We start from the raw sequence: 16,488 nt of genomic DNA, 5'->3' as shown, positions 1-16,488 counted from the left end.
CTGCGTCTACGTGCATATTTTAATGTAGCCTTAATACGCGACTCCGATAATAGGGTTGAAGGGACATGACACGTTTCTTTCGTCGTAGATCCGGAGTCTGGATTTTTTGGTGGAACATTCGATGAGGCGATGTCAAGGAGTGAAAGAATATATATGGTCAGACCGTGTAGAACCCATCATTGACACACTTCACGAACTCATAACTAATTTTGGTCTTAACAAACTGGACTATATTCGAGATGTTGGAATGCGAGGAACGAAATGATTGAGAACACACTTTTTATAATTCAACACTGAACTTTAATATGTTATTCAGACTCTACTTGTCAAGAGGACACTGTACACACTATGAAGTCTTAGGAAAGACTGAAAACTAAATTGCTCGTCAGGCCCCGATTCACCTCTAATTAGAGAGGACAATAAATTTTACAACCTCTGAAACTTCACTGAGATATTCCATCTTGACCATGCCTGGTCACCACATGGTTTTGGGGAAACCCCTTTGGAAAAGTTCAGTAATAAAAAGTCCCAAAGAAAAGGCTCCAACGAAAATTAATTAATAAACCATTTTCTCTAATCGTAAATATGAAAATTCTGGAACGAGTGAATTTTGTATTCGAGGAAAACCCCAAAATTCAGCACGAGACCCCTGTCACAGGAGCAAATCCTAAGATATGGACTCGGTACAAATGTCCTGGGAGTTAGTTTACTAGAAAATCTCAAAGCCATCAGAATTTAAAATATGGAATCTGACTCCTGGGTGGCCTTGTCCATCTCCCACAATTGATTGTAAAATTCAGTAACTCCTCTCATATCATTTCATCCCCTCATATTGTACCATCTCACCACCCACGTAATTATGTAAAAGCCAACGTTACTTTCTTTACACGAAGAAAAAAAAAATTTCCCAAATATCCATTTACATCATGTTGGAAAATTATAACACAGCTTTTCTGTTTATCTCCAAAAATCACTCAACAAGGTTTATGACGTGTTTGAAAGGCTCCAGAAAAGGACTAATTTATGATCTGTCGTGCTCTGAACTTGAGAGCATTGTAATCCTTACCGCATGTGGTATTCAAAGGAAACTCTGTCCTCTGGAGTCATAAACATTCTCGTGTTTTATCCCTTAGTAAAGATTTTTCAAATAGTAAGAATTCAGTCTCTGGACACCGGTCCTCTAGGTCAGTCGTGCCTTCCTCGTGACAGTACTAAAGAGTTCTAGTTAAAGTAATTGATTGTATTGCTACATTTATTGATATACTTTTACCCACACCCCTATACATCAGAAAAGTATTCATTAGATTTTAATAAATTGGAAGCCAGGTTAATTAACGAAAATGCACGATATAAGTAAGAGCAGTTTTTATTTCTTGAGGAATATATGTTCACACTTCGAGAGCAGTCGACGAACTAACAAACGAATTGGAAAATCTTAAAAACCAAAGTATCGTCATCATGGTTTCTTTCTTCCAATGAACAATGATTTCTTTCTTTCATTCTATAAACATAAACTGGAGGTTTCGGCGTAAGACCACGCAGACGGTCTCTCCAGGAAACAATGACCTCACAGTACTGATGTAAACTTATATATGCCTCTAATATAATCATATTGTTTTTGCTCTTTTCAATAGTATTCGTTATTTTCAAATTGTATTTCTTCTAAATAATGATAATCATATTACTCCAGAGGATGAGTATTTTGTAACGTGACCTTGAACGAATTCTATTGGTAATTATTTGGTTTTTCGAAATCTGTGATTTTCCTGAGGGAAGAGTTTCGATGAATTATTTAATGCGCATAATTATTGCAGGAATTCACTCAACGTTATAATTAACATAATTATATTTTAGAACAATATAAGTAACACAACTCAAACCTCAGCAGAATTGCCAGGGAATTACTCGACTTCAGAAATAAAGGATTGACAAAAATAAATAGTTTTTTCAAGTAAATGAATATTTGGCAAAAATAATGTTTTTTCTCAGTGTATTACACTCAGTAAAGCTGAATACCAATTTTTCGTAGTGACAGCAGCTCCCGCACGGGACATCATATATGCCACGGTTATATGTACATATTCCTTTTGTAAAAAGGACATACACCTCAAATCTCGAATCGATTCGAACATATCGAAATTCCGTAACACTTATTCGTGATTGGTAGATACATTCACAGCGGCGAAATTTGAATTTCACAAGTACACAAGTATCAAGTAAATCAAGTCAAAGGATGAGTTAAGTAGTAGAAAATAAAAACTTAGTTAGAAAATGGAAATGAAACAAGTTACTCATCAAATGTAAATATCTATATCTTATCGAAACTCCTGTATTTTCCAAGTCGTCTTACAGCTTCAAGACATTTAAAATTTTGCATGTTGCCTACAAGTGGGAAATAGATCAGCTGTGAATATATCAGCAATTTTTAAAGATCCATGTTTACGAAATGATGACGTGTTCAACGTCATACGCGATTACTTCAGGATCATTTTGGTATTATTATTTTGAATTTAAATATTACATTGACTTTTTATTTCCCTATAATTCAACTGCTCTACTCATACAGTAGTTAAAATAAAGTGCGCTCACCGCAAATGTGACTTAAATAAAAAATATCACAACAATTAAGATTAACCAAATCGCGCGCGGTGGCGCGCGACTATGTCTCGTATTATAAAAGAATATGTGATTTATACGTGTACCACGTTAACCGTAGTGCACTCGAGCTATCAATCTAATATCATTCGAGATGTTGATCTGTCACTGTCTAGATTCTGACGAAAATTCGATGTCTGTTGAATTCCCTGTTTGGACTTGATAAGACACTTAGTTGTCGAAAAGAGGTGAACTGATTGGTGGAATGTAGGATGACTGAGTTGTATTGTAAATACCAAGAACACATCACCCGTAAATTTGACCAGAGTCAATTAATTTTAATTTATTGTACACCAATCACTTATAAATAAAGAAAGTCTGTTTACTTTATGTTGTTTATGCCGACTGACGAGTAGGCAAGAACCTACACTAACACTTTGTAAATTTAAAGAATGGAGATATTTTTATTGTCTTTCAACTCGGATGAGGATCACGAAAATTGCTCTGTCTTCCACGAGGTTTCCAGACAAACTGATCTTCTCCTTCCTTTTTGGTAAAATTTTTGGAAAAGCAGAGTCCTCGGAGGTGACCCTTGTTTTTGTCACCATATGTCCCTTCCCGAACTGACAAACTGAGCAATAAACTGATTTCGGGAATTTTCACATCCTTCTGGACACCCAAAGGCTGACCAATCCATGATTTATGTGAGGGTGATTTTTTCCCAAAAATGCCCAGTAAATGTTTGAAACATTTATTTTATTGATGCACGTGCTCTTTCTTTAATTTCTCAGATTGAACGTTCTTCGATAGTAATTTGTGATGGAAGATTCCTCCTCCCTCTGCCTTTCGTCCTTCTCTTTTCTGTTGCTCTAATGATTATGACGATCACCAAAAAATAAAAATTCATCTTCAAATTCTCCTTCTTTGCGTTGACGATGAAACAATACGTTTCATATATATATGTATGTGGCACATATAATATTTTTGGCCATTTTACATGTATTTCAAAAGATAAATCTTATATATACCTCAAATATGTAATTCTGTGATTGAAAAACGTGCGAAATATATCTGCCTTATTTATATTCTGTCACATATATTCCACATCTATTTCGTATACCGCATTTTAGGCCGTTTTATACGTCATATGATTCAGATATATGCCCAATATATTTCCATATGAATTTTTCTTCCGCACACGTTACGATATATGTAATATGTAAATAATTGGTTGAAGGCCCTCGGAAGATGGCCAGTTGCAAATCGTTCAAGATAAATAAATGAATAAATATATTATCAGTAAGTGAACAACTGTTGAGATTCAACAAAAAGTCAGATTAATTCCGCACTTGGAAGGAGTCGATCAGGCTAATGGAGCATTCAGTAAAGTTAATCGCTGGCATTCACATGACCCTTTGTAGGTGTTCCAACAAGGAATAGCAGGCATACCTTCCTTTTTGTTGTGAGATTCATCAATTCTAGACTTCAAGATCGTATTTAGTGCAAACTAACTTTTTGCACATGTTTCAGTCTAGTTGAAAGTAATTTATCAGAATTTTTTTAGTCTAGTTTTTTCATGTTTATTGGATTAGGGGTGATTCCACTTATTCCACTTATTATTCTTAGACGGTCCAAGCCAGAGGTGCAATCAGCCTCTCGGCCATTTTACACCCTGCCCTTGGGCAGCCGTCTAGTAGCTGGTATCGAGTATCTGTGCCCTACGAGCAAACTCATAGAGCCCCTTGATCCCGTCCCTGTCGACGCATATATCTGTGCATGCAGACCCAAAAACATCCCACCGGACTTCATCGAGCCCGCTGCATCTTGTGCATAGGTGAAGAGGATCTTCCTCCGTCAACCCGCATCTTTTGCATAGGGGGTCAGTCCCCTTGCCTATCCTTGATAAATACAGAGCCAGGGGCCAGTGTCCAGTGATAAGTCCCACTATGGCGCGGAGCTTAACCCTGTTTAGGCCCAACAAAGTCTCTGCGATCTTCCTAGTGGGTTTTTCTAGGAAGGATTTCGTGTGCCTGGCACCCGTCTCCGAGTCCCATCTCTCCACAATCCTCCTATCCCCACGCTCCTTGACCAGGTCCTTCACAAAGTCGGTGTGCACGCCTACGTGCTCCACCTCTCCCCGAAAGGCCCTGTTGCTACCGTTCTTTGCTAGCTCATCGGCTTTCTCATTGCCTTTGATGCCAGCGTGGCCCGGATTAGGGGATTAAAATAAATAACAAGTCAGGTTTTATTGTCACTCACTATCGTTTATTCTCTAAGAATAATTCGTGACTACTTTAGTCAAGAGGTACGTTGCTCTACGAATTCTCAAGAGAAACTAACCTTAAAGATAGTAGAGCCTTATTTTGGGCTTTTGGGACCAGAACATTTCCGCCCCCAAAACGTCTTCCTTTCTTATCTCATGACCACTTCTGGTCGCCAAATTTACTCAGAAAAGCGGGTAATAAAACTTTTTCTCCTTTTTATATATTCGGGGCCTGTTGAATTTTGGGGTTTTGCCCAAATACAAAATTCACTCGTTCCAGAGTTTTTATATATTTATATTTTATATTTTAACAGAATTCATTGCAAGTTCTTGCAAGAACTTGCAGTTGGCCATCGCCCGAGGGCCTTCAGCCAAGTATTTACAAATATTTACATTTTATTGTATAGCAATTGTTGTAACAAAAAGGAGTTTTTATATTTAAGACTAGAAAAAATGTTTTATTAGTTAACCGTCGTCAGAGGCTTTTCCTTGGGACTTTTTATTACTGAACTTTTTCAAAGGGGTTTCCCCAAAAACCATGTGGTGACCAGACATGGTCAAGATGGAATTTCTCAGTGAAGTTTCAGGGAGTGCGGCATTTATTGCCCTCTGTAAAGAGAGGTGAATCGGGGCCTGACTAGCAATTTGGTTTTCAGTCTTTCCTAAGACTTCATAGAGTGTACAGTGTCCTCTTGACAAGTAGAGTCTGAACCATATATTAAAGTTTAGTGTTTAAATATTAACTGTGTGTTTTCCATTATTTTTGTTTCTCATATTCCAACGGGGCCCAACCACAATAAAACCCTAGAACATATTTCCAGAGAAGAAAGAGTAAATTTTGTACTTGGGGAAATCACCAAAAATTCAACAATGTTTTTTTCAGTTATTTAAAGTACTCAAATCTACATGATTTATTTCCACTGTTATTCTATTTATTTTAGATGTTCGATTGTATTGAAGTTGCGATACTACAGGTTTTACCCTATCATTATAACGAATTTGTTTAAAGTCCCGAAATTTAATTTTGAGTTTGTTGATTTTAACAGTGATTATTTTTCCCACCCAAATTTCAGCCAATAGAATTGCACCATTTGTTGAAATTTTGTATAGCCTACCTCGAATATCAGCGATTATTTTTCCCATCCAAATCTTGGCCAATAGGATTGCACCATTCGACGTTATTTTGTATAGTCAACACGGTATTTCAGCGGATATTCTTGGAAATTTCACTGGAAATTTTGCATGTTGATATATATAAAAAAAAACAAATGTTGAAGTAACCCTCAATTGTATCTGACAGATTAATGGCAATTCGTTGAAAATTATGTCTCATGGTGCAATTCTATCGGCCAACATTTGGATGCAAAAAATAATCCCCCGAATACCACTCGAACTTCGAAATTATCTGATATTTCCCTCAAGGTTCCCTACAAACAAATAAGCTCGTCAAGTTTTCCAGAAAAATCACTCGCGCTTCGCGCTCGTGATTTTTAAACTGGAAAACTTGACACGTTAATTTGTTTGCAACGAACCTATCGGGAAATATCCGATAATTTCGGAGCTCTTGTGGTATTACATGCGATAATTTTTTGATAATTTTGATAAACAAACGACACCTAACCAAATACACCTCTTTTCATGTCATGGCACAATTCTCTTGGCCGAAATTTGGATAGGAAAAATAATCCCCTGAATACCACTCGAGCTTCAAAATTATAGAATATTTTCCGATAGATTCGTTGCAAACAAATGAAGGAGTCAAGTTTTTCAGGCTAAAAAATCACGAGTGCGAAGCACAAGTCTATCGGGAAATATTCGATAATTTTGAAGCACTTGTGGTATTATATGTGAATAAATTAAGTTGTTATTCGGTATTTTGAGTCGCTGTAATTCTGTCCAAAGTATTGACTTCTCATTTTTCAGGTTCAGGCAGATCGGCAGGATGTGGCCGTCTTATTTTTTATATTTCCAAGGACAACTGGGGTCGTCAACTATTGTTAGGCCTAACCTAATTTCGCCAAAATTTTTTAGTCCAATTTTTTTCGTTTTTATCTATTATTTAAAGTCTTCAAATCCACATGATTTATTTACACTCTCATTCAACTTATTCTAGATGTTCGATCGCACTGAAGTTGCGATCTACATATTTTCCCCCGTCTTTATAACGAATTTGTCTAAAATCCCGAAATTGAATTTTGAGTTTGTTGATTTTAACAGACAATAAATTAAGTTGTTATTCGATATTTTGAGTCGCTGTAATCCCTTCAAGAGTAATGACCTCTCACTGTTCAGGTTCGGCCAAAATCACAGAAAATCTGAACATCAATATGAAATTGTGGGTAAGGGTAAGGGTAAGGGTGTGAGGTTTTTCGTGTCCTTTTTAACTACTGCCCAGGCGAGGCCATCGAAAAAACCGAGACCAGAGCTCTGGTTACCTTTATTCCAGACCTTCGAGACGCCCTGTCTCCCACCTCTGACAGTACCACCCGTATTGCCAACGCGCAAACCACCCACCATGTCGTTCCCTTCCCCTTCCCCTCCTCCGCGACGTCCTTGGTCCCGAGGTACTCCCCAAAAAGTCGAGAGAATCTTGCGCTGTGCCGTCCCAGCCATCTTCTGTTCCACTGTAGTAGATTCCGGCTTTCCTGACGTTCTCTGTGATATACCATCTGTCATCGGCCCTTGGCCCATTTATCAAAAGATCCTTGGAAAAACTGTGTCATTTTACCCTACGCTCCCCTACGTCTACAGCTATTGTTGAATTTTTCCGATTCTCAAAGATCCCAAGGACTACGATTGAACGAAAAATGATCCGGAATTATAACAGTCAATTAGCCTCGTAAAGACACCATTAATCCCTTAATCAATTGTTGAATGATGTCCCATTTTACCCTGACCTCCCCTTGGGGTAAAAAGACGGTGATTGGATTAGTCCACAATGTACTAAGAAAAATATAATTTTAATAATTAACCGTTCTAAGAAGGGTTAAGAGAATTTTACAAAAATTTTCCAATGAAAATTTCGGATATTTGTTTATAAAAAAAATATGATTGGCAAAATTATTATTTAGAGTGCATGGATGTGTGGACAAAAATTAACCGTCTGTCTATAGCTCTGTTTAGTGCATGTTAGTATTTTATTGTTTTTCGCTGAACGGGGACGGAATATTTAGAATAGTTTTAATAAACAGAAACAGAGAAGGAAAAGAAATAAATGAGTGAACAAAGGCCTTTTGTCAAATAGGTTCAGAGTGAAAATTTTGGTCACTAAAGGTTAGTTCTTCTGGAGATTTAATAGGAGAAAGATATATCTTCTGCGTGTGAAAATAAAAAATTAAAGTTTATGGCCAAATCGTTTGATATTGTTTAGTAAATCCCTGTCCACAATCCAATAATTATATGTTTCACTCGGAGTTAATACCCCTAAGTACTATATGTGTTAAAAAATAAATAAAAAATGGCAGAAAGTTGGCATTTTATCACATTGGTCAATATTTAGTAAAAGTAATAAGTAGTAGATGATGACAATAAAAAAATTGTGAAATTGTGAAAGGCCGAGTCGATATATATGAATAGCCTCAACTCCAACAGATTCGACGCATTGACCACACAACTCCAGCATATGATTGGACGTCCTACTTTGCTCATGGAAACTCGATTCGAAAAAAGTCGACTTGGTGAGATTTCCGAATTTCCAGACTCAGTATACACTTCGGTTTAATAAGGATAGGATACAAGCGCTATTTCGTCAGAAGACTCCATTTTGTTGTCAATGCTCGTCCTGGATGAGTCATTGACTTTATTACAATTAATTATCTTGGAACTCAATGGGGATGAATTGTTGTTTATTGAGGACTTCGAATTAAAGCTGAGAATGAATGCAAATACACTGAGAGAAAAATATAATTTTGCTAATGAAATATTCTTGTGAGAAGATGTTGGATTACGGGATTAAGATAAATAACACTTCAGGTTGTATTTTCATTCACTATCGGTTATTCTTTAAGAATAATTCGTGAGCCTTCTTTAGTCAGAAGGTACGTTGCTATACGGATTGTCAAGAGAGACTAACCTAAAAGATGGTAGAATCTTATTTTTGGGCCTTTGGGACCAGAACATTTCCACCCCCAGAAAGGCTTCTGTTTCTAATCCCATGGCCACTTTTGGTCGTCAAATGTTACTTAGAAAACCGGTAATGAAACTTTTCCCTTTGTTTATATATTCGGGGCCCTACCAATAAAACTGTAGAACATATTTCCAGAGGAGAACGAGTGAATTTTGTACTTGAGGAAATCCCAATAATTCAATACAAGAAGTTAAAACTGACCTTTTGCAATGGAAATTCCAGACATTTGTTTATCTAAAATAAATATGGTTGGCAAAATTATATTTTTCACTCAGTGGATGCTCGGAAGGTCGGCTAGTCCTCGTAAATTTAGTGGTAAGGTCACGCCAAGTTGACTTTTTTCGAATCAAATTCTCATGAACAAAGTAGGGCATCCAATCATATGCCACAATTGTCTGATCAAAGCGTCATCTGTTGGCGCTATTCATCAATTCATTCAATCGTTTTAATGTTTGGTTAATTTTTTTAAAGATGTGCATCGATTACTTAATGGTTATTATTGGGATAGGGGTAAAAGTAGATAAATAAATGTAAAAAATCAAGAGAACGTTTATGACTCCAGAGGACAGAGTTTCCTTTGAATACCGCATGTGGTAAGGATTACAATGCTCTCAAGTTCGAAGCACAACAGATCATAAATTAATCCTTTTCTGGAGACTCTTTCAAACACGTCATAAACCTTGTCGAGCGATTTTTGAAGATAAACAGAAGAGCTGTGTTATAATTTTCCACCAGTTATTATTACGCATTACGTAATGTGAGGACCCTGTATGTGTGCACGTGATTATTTTATATATTCAGTATTTTGGCGTTTGAAGCAATAGACCATTAACTTGTAAAATCCCAAAGCTCTGTTATGTCCTATCAAGTCACTAGTAGGACGGTGGCGCCATTCACGAATATTTGCGCCAAGTTTTAAAAACGTGGAAATCGTTAGCCGCCAAACCTCTAATGAGGACTCCATCGATGTCAACTCGTTGAAAGGAAATAGTTGGATTCAGGTTTTTGCAAATAAAATCAATCCAAACAGCAGAGCTTAGGAGAGCACGTAACACACACTTTATTCAATAACTTTTAAATCTTAAATTGAGTCTCGAAATATTAATAAACATTCAGAGAAACTAACAACCAAAACTAGACTGTGAAATTTGGCGATTAACTATTTGAAGAGAGAAGCGGCACAGAAACAAGTTAAAATCGAACTGCACTAAACTTAACTAATTTTCCAAGGATTGGGTCCTACAACTCCCACTAGTCTAAATGTTGCGCACGCAACTTGGTCCAGAAAAAGGGAAGAGGGGTAGAATAAGGAAAGCGGTGAAAAGGAAAATGCATGACATCGCGTTTTCTCTGTCAAGGGACTCAGGCCCTCAACTTTCGATACAATGGACAAAGAAGACCTCACACGTGTTGAATCAAAACATGAGCAAAAACAGAACTGGTGCTTTATGACTTAGACTGTATTGATTCGAAGATTTATGATTTCCTTCTCAAGTTTCAGGTTTGGAGAAAATGTTTATCCAACGAATTTTACGGGTAAATAAATGGGAAAGTTAAACTCAAGAGCTTAAGATTTATGCGTAACGGTTTTTCCCACACTGGTGGTGTTGTTTTCATTGTGCGTTGTCCATTGTCCATTGTATCTACTTATTTTCTGCGTATTTCGACACTGATTAAAAATATAAGAAATTAATTTAAAGAAGATTAATTTAAAGAAGAAGATTAATAAGAAGTTTAATAAGAAGATTAATTTAAATTTCGCGGACTAAGATTAATCATATACAGTGACATCTACTGGCTATCAAGCTCAGGACATCACAGCTCATCTCCTAGGACATGTTGTACCGGTAATGTTGGCTGCTTACGTCCTTCAGTTAGGCCATGCCATAAAGTCCCATTTAAAATCAAGGGTCAGGTGGTAATACTATAACCTGGCCATCAACTACTTTCGTTTGGGTTGGTTCATACAACCAAATTCATAAGAAAATTTAACCCTTAATATGAGTCCCTCTTGCCAGAGGAAGTAGGCGAGACCCTGAATGGATTTGTAAAGTTAGTCGCCAGACCAGTTACATTTGAACATTCGAAGGAAGAAGTAGTCGCTTCTATCTAACCTATTGTGCATATCACGAACCTGGTACAATAAATTTGAGATTTTATACAACTCCAGCATTCCCTGTATTATTTTAAGGCGCATCCGACTAATTTCGCGTGCGCAGCATATACACAATTTCAACGAATTAGTGAAATTTTCGTGTCATATGCTTATACGATTCTAAACGCGTAATGTGATACAATATCAACTTGATGCAATTTTTTCACAAGATTTGTTTTGGATTTTTTTATTTCAGTAGTTTTTTCACATGACGTAGGCCTCGGCAGCAGGTGGTCCAGTATCCGGAAACAAATTTTGGATAAAAATTAAACCGCTGGAGGGCGAGCCCTTGGGATGAAATGAAAATACCACTTTTTAGGTCAAGTTTCGTTGTAAAAATTAGTCTTAGGAGTCTAATTTTTGGGATAAAACTACCCTTTGTCCCTCCTGTCGCCCCCTGGAGGTCTGATTTTTATGTAAAATCGAGTGGAGTGGAGAAGTGAAACCGACCTTCAATTAATTATTGCTCATTATTGGTCGTTGATTGATTGGATTATGAATTCAATTAACCGACTATAGTTCTGTCTTTTCAACCTTCAAATTTGATGCCTGAAGAAGGGTAGGCGGTGTTTCTGGTGAATTCGAGAGTGAATTTCTATAGTATCCAACTATCCAGTTGCTCAGTTGGTAAAAGTGCCCGGCGCGATATTAGGAGGTCCGGGTTCGATTGACGGCTGGGTTAAAGCCGAATTTTTTCCTCTCTAATTCTAATTGTCTTCAAACACGTGGAAAACGCGTTGAAATCCTCAGTGGAAAACACTATTTTCCTCAAACTAAAAAATGATTCATCTTCTCCGAATCGAAATGTCCGCTTTAACATCGGCCACGAAAAAGTTTTAACTCTAAATGTCCATCCCTAACCTAACCTATGCGATACTATACTATCCTATACTATATAAATCGTCTATGCTCTTAGTACTATATAAACTAGTATATACTACGGTTTATACTATACTACTATATATTATCTTATCTTCTTAATCTTAATATATATAAATTACGTGTCACGTTGTTTCTCCGCGATGGACTTTTAGACTACTTAACCGATTTTAATGAAATTTGCACACCGTGTGCAGTTTAATTCAACTTAAAAGATAGCATAGCTTACATCTTAATTTATAGTCGCAATATTATTTTATTGCAAATTATTTGTCTATTATTTGACATTCACACATATTCTGATCTGTTAACTCCAAAAGATTTTAACAGATGGCGATATCTATTGACTGGATTGAGTAAGGAATCAGTAGATGGCGCTGCTATATGAAACCTACAAATGTGTCATATAATCTACAATTCAATAACATAACCACCACGTGTTGTTGAGGCTAAAGTACAAGTTAAATATATTTTGTACGAACGTAACGAAAACGAAATACAGTGAAATTCAATTATTTTTACTTTGAAATTTTTGGTGTTAGCTTCACCGGCCACGTGTTACTTAAACTGAAGGGTAAATTAAATTCATATTATTGTGAAGATACTAGTGAAGCTCAAAACTCTTCAATTAAAATATATACATGTAAGTACTATCCCATAGTTATAAAAGTTAATTAATATATCCATGAGAAAATGGTACAAAGCTCCCCACACGTTTTCAATAATTGTACAATTTTTTTTTCATTATTTTTATCTAACCCCTATTAAAAAATATTTTGCACTTCTCATTTCATTGTCCTATACTACCATGTTTTTCTGTTTTTTATCTAATAGTCAAAGGTTAAAATTATTATTTCAGTAATATGCCACCGAAAAAATCTAATCTAAACAACGCGAGGAGCAGAGACGCACAACGAAAACGTGTTGAAAGAGCGCAGCTATCGGCAGAACAAATCGCAAGAAGAAATGCAGCTCAAAGAATCAGGACGGCAAAGAGTCGTGCACAAGAATCTCAAGAACAGCGTGACGAACGTGTGCGACAGACTATTGTGAGAACAAAAGCGGCACGAGAACGAAACATAGTTAAAGCACGAGAACAAGAACGCCGGAGGCAGCGGATTAGGCGCTCATTAAGACGTACATCATTTGTTCGTCTTGCTTCTGAATATACGCCAGATATTGACTACCCTGCACATTCAAAAATTGCTGTCGTTGGAATAGATCAACTATGTCAATATTGTCAGGCATTGAAATTTCCGAATGAAACACCCGGCGGGTGCTGCACATCAGGAAAAGTTGCGCTATCACCTCTACCCACTCCTCCGGAACCTTTATTATCCCTTCTTGCTGGCGATTCAGATGATTCAAAGTATTTTTCCGAATATACAGAATAATTACTTGAATCACAACTGGCTCAGTCATCGAGCGATTTTGGCAGCCACAAATGTTGATGTTGACGAAATTAACTTCCAGATATAACAGTTGTTACCAGGCGATCTGATGTCTTTTAAATCAATCGATACTGTTGTTGATGAAAATGAAAGTGTAAATTTTCCAATTGAATTTTTAAATTCACTAGATATACCTGGAATGCCACCACGTAATCTTCGATTAAAGATTGGTGCCCCTATTATTCTCCTACCTAATTGGAATCCACCTCAATTATGCAACGGTACGCGTTTCGTCATCAAAAAGATCACTGGAAATATTCGTGAAGCAACCATTTTAACTGGGAAGTTTAAAGGAAAAGTGCTCCTGTTGCCACGTATTCCAATGATACCGTCAGATTCTACCATACCCTTCAGAAGGCTACAGTATCCAATTCGTTTAGCTTTTGAAAACCGTCGAATTTATTTGTGTTAGCTAAAGACAGGTTAAACAAAAATATTGTCCACCGATTAGTGCTAAATTAAATTAAAAGTATTTATAATTCAAAATAATAAATATTATTGTTAAGCATTTAAGACTCTCTGCTCTCTCTACCTCATTCATAAGTTTAAGTGTTACATGTTATTTACTAACAACTTGGTAATATACTCATTTGTTACAAAATTGAATAAAAATAATGATAAATTTTAAAATTAATTCTTTTGTATTGATTTTGGCTTAATATCAGCTGCATGAAAATTTTAATTAATCGTGTTGAAAATTCTTCCCCTGCAAATCCCAATCCAGTGGATTTTTATACCAGCTTTAACGTCTTCGTTCGTGAATATTAATTTCATTGTACTAAAGGGCTACGGTAGTAGAAAATCTGTCAGGGAGGTCGCCATATTTTTTTACAAATGGTATCTAGGTAAAAAAGCATGGTGATTACCCTCACTGATGTTCTCCTACCGTTCCTCCTAAATAGTTCAGTACAATGTAATATAACAAAAACCTTAGCCACAGCAACGCGTGGCCGGGTCTTCGAGTATGCTATATGACCCATCTATGCCCTTAGTTATCCTATACTATCCTATACTATATAAATCGAAATACGCGGTAGCGTATCGGCCAAGTAGACGTTTCATACGCGAAAGATCGCCGAAAGCTACCAAGTATCTATACACCATACAACTTCCCCTTCCACTACCTCCAGTCCCCTTTTCTTAGTTAATAAACTTACGCGATAATTTAGATGAAAAGTGGCCGTAGTTACATAAAATAAATTGCATATCAGCTTTCCACTAATCCAATTATCGGTTTTATTTATTGAATATTAACGAAGATATGCGCATAGCAACGAGCTATCATGCACATTTCTCGAGTTTTTATTATTATTATGTCCATCAACTAACGAGTTACACTTGAGCCGCTCAGTTGGCAGCGCGCAGTGTAGTGTACTGTAGTGTAATACATAATCGTGATTGACCATTCGCTAGTAAGACGGTGGCGACCTAGAGACCCTAGACAACAGTGTACAGTGCAGTGAAGGGTTGGTGAACGCATCCTCCTTCGTTTTTTCAATGTATCAACATGGCCAACAACGATCTCAACATCCCAGCCAAAGAGGATAGACCAAAGTAGAGGCTCAGTTCTGGGGGTTTGACTGACGCCAGTTTCTCCACGTTACCGACACGATTTCACCCCCGAGGAGACGGGGCGCCACGAGTCCTACTGGGGTATCTGCATATCGGCCAAGCCGGGGGGCTCCGTTCGTACTTGTTCAACTGTACAAATGATCAACTGTACACAGAATTTTCAGACAGTAAGAGCACCACTGTGAAGGGATTCAACTGTCGAGAGAAAAAGCTAGGCTGTACATGTGGACCCAGCGCCACATGTACAGCCTAGCTTTTTAGAATTTTAGAATTTTCAAACCGTGCTCTCACCGTTTGAAAATTCTGTGTACAGTTGATCATTTGTACAGTTGAACAAGTACGAACGGAGCCCCCCCGCTTGGCCGATATGCAGATACCCCCGTAGGACTCGTGGCGCCCCGTCTCCTCGGGGGTGAAATCGTGTCGGTAACGTGGAGAAACTGGCGTCAGTCAAACCCCCAGAACTGAGCCTCTACTTTGGTCTATCCTCTTTGATCCCAGCTCTGGCAGAAGGCGCTTGAAAATATCAAATATTAACTATGTAATAGAAAAAAAGACTGTTTATTTGAAATAGGAAAACCATGTGTTCAACGAAGACTAGAAGTTTGTGATGATTTTGCAAATAATATATTGGACCTTATAAAATCTCTGAAGTAATTTCTTTACGTTCCTTTTTCCCATTGTCTTCTTCTTATCTACTTTTCTATTTTATGTAAATGTTATCTTCTTACTATACCTAATGCGAAGAAACCCCAAGGAGTACCAACATCTGCCCTCAAAATTAGAATAAGCTACCAGGCTAAGGAATAAGGAATAAAAAGTTGGAAGTAAAAATATTCGAGACATATATATGTCTCATGAAAAAAAATACAGTTAGCTAGAGATTTCTTAATATTAGTATAAAAATTCATTTAGGTGAAAAAACTTGAAATATATTTGGTAAAATATTAAACATAGCCGATACATGCCAACTGTCCATGAACACATCAGTACACCTAACCAACAGGGGCATGTATCGACACCAACAATTATCCTATGAAAACACTTTAAAAAGGAAAAAATACTCGACGTGTGGATAGCTTGACAAGGAAAGGTGGTTGGGTTTCGAGATTGAAATCCGGTTTGGACAACCCTTCATCCTTCAATCCTACCCCCAACATCCGCTCACTCATCATCACTCCAGCTCCCGTATAGCCTCCAAAAAAATACAATTAGCTAGAAACTTCTTAACATTAATATAGAAATTCATTTCGGTGAAAAAACTTGAAATATATATGGCAAAATATTAAAAATTTCATAAAAATCAAAAATAATTTTTGAAAAAAATGGCCAAGTCTACGTTTCAATGCGTTGTGTTTTGGACGGTTTCGTTAACTTCACTGATTTAAAAAAATGCTAAAAATTTAAAAAAAAGCCAAGCTTTTATAAATACCCTGCCTTATTTACA

At 36.9% G+C, this 16,488-nt stretch overlaps 2 long non-coding RNA genes across 4 annotated transcripts; one reads left to right on the top strand and one right to left on the bottom strand.

The window, feature by feature from the left end:
* Nucleotides 1–6,949: 6,949 nt before the first annotated feature.
* Nucleotides 6,950–9,282, bottom strand: LOC135171153 (uncharacterized). The gene is made up of 3 exons (XR_010300501.1): nucleotides 9,186–9,282; nucleotides 8,931–9,100; nucleotides 6,950–8,639 (listed from the first exon to the last, which is right to left on the bottom strand). It is a non-coding gene; the product is annotated as an uncharacterized LOC135171153 (long non-coding RNA).
* Nucleotides 8,997–14,503, top strand: LOC135171152 (uncharacterized). 3 transcript variants are annotated; one of them, XR_010300499.1, is made up of 4 exons: nucleotides 8,997–11,121; nucleotides 11,336–11,458; nucleotides 12,349–12,661; nucleotides 12,878–14,235. It is a non-coding gene; the product is annotated as an uncharacterized LOC135171152 (long non-coding RNA). The 3 variants fall into 3 exon arrangements; XR_010300500.1 differs by having other exon boundaries at nucleotides 11,339–12,661; nucleotides 12,878–14,503; XR_010300498.1 differs by having other exon boundaries at nucleotides 11,336–12,661; nucleotides 12,878–14,502.
* The last annotated feature ends 1,985 nt before the right edge of the window (nucleotides 14,504–16,488 follow it).

The sequence above is a fragment of the Diachasmimorpha longicaudata genome, chromosome 18 (assembly GCF_034640455.1).
Source record: "Diachasmimorpha longicaudata isolate KC_UGA_2023 chromosome 18, iyDiaLong2, whole genome shotgun sequence".
NCBI classification, from domain to species: domain Eukaryota; kingdom Metazoa; phylum Arthropoda; class Insecta; order Hymenoptera; family Braconidae; genus Diachasmimorpha; species Diachasmimorpha longicaudata.
This window is presented reverse-complemented; position numbering and strand designations above follow the sequence as displayed.